This window comes from Sander lucioperca, chromosome 16, assembly GCF_008315115.2.
Source record: "Sander lucioperca isolate FBNREF2018 chromosome 16, SLUC_FBN_1.2, whole genome shotgun sequence".
NCBI lineage: Eukaryota > Metazoa > Chordata > Actinopteri > Perciformes > Percidae > Sander > Sander lucioperca.
The window spans coordinates 25,784,625-25,789,948 of NC_050188.1; positions in this window are offsets into that span (position 1 = coordinate 25,784,625).

Genomic DNA, 5,324 nt, shown 5'->3' on the forward strand with positions numbered 1-5,324 from the left:
AAACTAAAATGGTAGGACTTTGGACTCGACTTGAGACTTGTTGGCTTTGACTTGTGACTCGACTCGGGACTTGCCTCATCTTTGACTCGACTTGACTCGGGACTCGAGGGCAAAGACTTGAGACTTACTTGTGACTTGCATAACAATGACTTTGTCCCACCTCTGGTAACTTCACAGCAACAGGTCAACATGTCAGGGATCAGGTCACATGACCAACTGCAGTTAAAGGTTGCCATGAAGACTCTTGTCTCAGAGAGTCCTCACAGAAACGAAGCTCTGACGCACCTTTGATAGTCCTGCTCTTATCTCAAAAACCCTAACTCCTATCTCTTAATGTTTAGTACTGTGAGAGACACAACACCCTGCTAATCATCCTGTCCAAGAATGGTGTGTGTTGTGTAAGAAATGCGAGGACAGCAGCTGTCTGAAAAGGGCCTGTTTCTCTTCTCCTCCTGGTATTTCTGGTAGGATTTAGTACAGGAGGCAGCGCGGCAGTTGGTGGACATGGCTTCACTTGGAAGCTCAGTGTGCCTCGTGTGAAAGTCAGATTGCCTCCCTGAGCACATTATTAGAAAGTCATGGCCTTCAGCATTCACACCAATTATAGGTCGTATAACACTTACACTTACAACAATACAACAACATACACATATACACTTAAATTACATTTTAAATTCCGGCTCCTACTGGATCCTGCTGGATCCTGCTGGACCCTGCTGGATCCTGCTGGACCCTGCTGGATCCTGCTGGACCTTACTGGACCCTGCTGGATCCTACTGGATCCTGCTGGACCTTACTGGACCCTGCTGGATCCTACTGGATCCTGCTGGACCCTGCTGGATCCTACTGGACCCTGCTGGATCCTGGGCCTGGTGCTAGCTGGTTCTTATTTTGGATTAGTGTTTCTTCTGATTAGTGGTACTGTAGATCCTTGGAGGAGACTTTGCCGGGAGGAGAGCAGGTTGCAGCTCTGGAGACAGACCTTCAGGTAGCGGCTGTAGCAACTTGAAATCAAAAGCCGGTGCCTGGTGAGTCTACCCTTAGTAACACAGCAACAGGAAGCTTGTTGCTAGGTTAGACCCAGCAGAGAGTTGCTACAGCCGCTAACTGAAGGTTGGCTTTGGATTTAATCCAGTAAACAAACTATCAAAATGTTCTTTAACCAGAGTTCTGTGGATCTGCAGCTGATTGCTCTTCCTTAACCAACGGATGTTTGTCTCAGTATAATTAAGATAAGATAAGATAAGATAAACTTTATTAATTATTAAACTGACAACTGAATGGAGAAGTTTAGACAGAGACTTTCAGTGAGGCTCAAATTCTGTTTCAGAGCAACTGAATTACATTTCATAATAGTACACTCACCTTTCAACTCTATTGGAATTCAGTTTCAAACGTACACACGAGTTAGACTTTATGAAAGGAAACTGGACTTCTATCAAGCGGGAGAAATTTGGGGAATTCTTTAAAATCTAAAATGAAATGTGATCCTGTCTTAACAGAGACAATGCGAGGGATCTCCAGTATGTGAAGGAGTATAAGCCTGGAAACAAGGACATCAAACATGTCCGAATCCTTCTGTACGGACCCAACGGAGCTGGAAAGTCCAGCTTCATCAAGTCTGTCAGCAGCGTCATACGAGGCAGAGTGACTACTCCTGCTTTGACCTCTGACAAAAGTTACAGTGGAACAGTAAGACAACTTTAGATCAACATCTAAAGCAACATCGGCTGTTTGATAAATCTTTCTCTTTAACTTTTCCTCCAACACTGCAAAAACTCAAAATCTTGCCAAGTATATTTTTCTAATTTCTAGTCAAAATATCTCATCACACTTAATATAAGACAAAATCACCTAAAGAGCAAGATTTAAGTGAGACAAAGGAGCTTGTTGTTAGACAGTGCATCTTGAATATCTTGTTAAGTGAAACTGTCTTGAAAACATCTTGTTTTGAGACATATCTCAGATGAAACAAGCTTTTTTGACATGTCATAAGGTTTTTAAGCTGCTGTGTTATTTGTAAAAGATTAATTGTCTTGTTTCAAGAAATAGACTTAACTTGAATTGAGACAACAAATCTGCTTTATTGAAAACTGCAGGTTAACGTGCCCAACTCACAATGCACAGTACAGTGTGGCTATTTGTCTTACATTTCCATCAAACCATTTGATATGTAAAAAAGACAGAGGCAAAAGCTGGAATTATGTTTCCTTCTCTGTTCTGTTGTACTCTGCACATACTGCACCACATTATTCCAAAAGTTATAGTAGTAAAGTAAAGTAAAAATAAATGCGGTCATCTATTACAGTGTTTGTAAGTGCTTAACCCTCCTGTTGTCCTCGGGTCAAATTTGACCTGTTTTCAAAGTTTTTACATCAGAAATATGGGTTTCTTAACAACCAAATTGCCTCAAAATAACTTGGATGCATGTACGTTGTATGGAACCCATACAACATAAACTTTTATGCATCCATGTTCTTCGCAGGTAAGATTAAGATTAAGATAATGATTACTTCTATTGAATTTTGGTTGTTTTATATACGTTCAATGGCTTTTGAAAAAAAAATGTTTAAATGGTTTCAAAACAGCATCCTGACCAAACTTTAACATACACCAGTCTATGATTCACTCAACATAGTCTTATTTTAACTACCGTATTTTCCGGACTATAAGTCGCACTTTTTTTCATACTTTGGCTGGTCCTGCGACTTATAGTCAGGTGCGACTTATTTATCAAAATATTTATAATTTCACGTTTTTAAATGTTATTTCATGCTGAAAACATTACCGTCTACAGCCGCCAGAGGGCGCTCTAGGCAAAAAGAAACTGCAGGTGACTGCAGGTAGTCAAATATGCAGCCGAAAACGGTAATCGAGCAGCAGAAAGTTTGGAGTGAGAGAGAAACTTGTGAGGGACCGGCGAAAAGGTGACTCTTACTGCAATGAAGAAAACAAAGAAAGCTAGTCGCGCGCTGAAAGCAAGATGGCCAGAGCTGGAGGAACGAGTCCACAGATGTAGATGCACGTCAACAGTGCAGTTACGTCTCCACGCCCTGGTAGTTGTTCTGTATTCTGTTGTATAGTTGAATAACTGTTAATGTGTTACGTTAACATACCGGACACCTACCGTATTCAGCCCCTTGTTCTGTGTGCTACTGTGTAGTTGAATAACTTACCTTTCCAGATTAAATGTCTGTTCTTGATCTTGGATTTTGTGAAATCAATTTCTAAATAAATGCGACTTATAGTCCAGTGCGACTTATATATGTTTTTTTCCTCTTCATGACGCATTTTTTGACCGATGCGACTTATACTCCGGAGCGACTTATAGTCCGGAAAATACGGTATTCTATTAGTCAAAAATAATTCATATCTGCTTTTTTTCAAACTCAAAAAATAGGTATAATGTCATTGTATTAGGTTTATTGACCATTAATTAAAAAAGAAAGTGTTGAAAATAGGGACAAAAATGTTTTAAAAAGCGCCAAAAGCATGAAAAAGTGTCAAAAAAGTTAAAACAAAAACGCATTGTTCAATTTTGACCCGGAATGACAAAATTCAGCCCAAATACCCACACTCAATACAGACTCAAGAATGATGTTTGATGATGTCTGTGAGATCATACTTCAGTGGAATGTACTTGCTATTATTGAAGTTTACATAGTAGTATGATGTATAATCAACAAGCTTTTCAGCATCCATGAAAATATTGGCTTGAGCTAGGTCGGGAACTTCTACCTCGTAAGCTAAATAATGATCATTCCACCCAACTGTAGAGAGAGGTTGGCATTCAAAACAATACACTGACGCATTTAAAATATAAATGTTTTTCACAAGTGCAAACTCTGGATTATCATTGATGACATTAGAAATAACCAAAGATTTTCCACATGTATGCTTATTTCCATGTTGCATAATCCACTGTACTGAAACTATATGTTCAACGTGCTCTATTCCTAAGAAGTCTTTAATTTTCCCTTCTACATAGTGAACATTTTTCACCTCAGAGGCTGGGCCCATGTCAACTTCACTTGAAAAAATTGGATGTTTCTCATACACATTCTGACTACATTCATAAAGTTGGTTGTGCTTCACAAGAGACTTACAGATATTTTTAAAACTACTTTTCAAAGCCCACTGCAATGCTTTGACTCAAAGCGCATACACATATGCCTCACTGTAGGACCAAGTGCCTTAATCTGAGAAGGAAGATACAGCAAGTAATGCTGTTTAGGTATAATATTTGCATCTGGAAACAGTTGTTTGAAATGTTTGAAATGTTGCTCTATTAAAAGCTTCAGCCTTGAAAGGGTTGACAGAGCAATAATAGGTGAAAACAGAATTTTTACTATCTCTAACAACTTAAGTAGCATTTGTGTGTAATCATTTTCTCCAATTTTGTCAATGAGAAATGGCAGGATCTTTAACAAAACCAGCATCTGCCCAGCTGACTGCTTCAGTTTATTGTCATTTGATGACAGTGTATTGACAGATATGGGGCAAGGCTTATCCCTTGCATCCACAGGAGAATAAGGGAAACAAATAATTGCACTGTTGAATGTGTCTAAGTCCATATGCCCTGAAAGCACAAGATGCTTTAAAACACATTTGATTTCATATGGGGCAACACCTTCAAGAATAACATGCATGATGTCCTGTGGGGTTTGATTGATTATATCAAAGTGAGGAAATTCTCTTAATTTGCTTCTCCTATTTATGCCATATGTCATTTTTAGATTGTCTTTCAGAAAGTCAGTATTTGCCTTTTCAATGTCATTACATTGCCTGTTATGACTTGCCATTGTCCTTTTAACAAACAAATCTTCATTAAATTGTTCCTGCATGTCTTCAAAGTTGCATTCGCTGTGCCTGCATTTACTGTAGGCAAATCCCACTCCTATCTTAAATCCAGCCACTTCATGCTGAGCTAGAGTGTCTCCGCACACAGACATAAGTGCTCCATAAACTGTCCTCTCACCATTTGCAGTGACAACCTGGACACCATCACACAGCTCAGTTAAGTCACGGTTAATCCTCTCAAATATCTCATCAATACCACAATGGGAAAGCTCTTTTGATTTTACCATGGCAAGCAGACGAATGGCAGCAAGTCTTGATCTGTATTTTGGGTTGATGTTACCTAAGGTGGAATACATCAATAACAATTTGTTTTTGTTTGCCCGAGATCCAAGAGGATTGCATAGCTCAATTTCATCTGTATATAAAACCAACTGCAATGCTGTGGGAAATTTCAAAAACAGTGGGTGCGACTTAAAAATGTCTCCATCAATAAAATCATGGACAAATCCATCCTTGCATGTCTG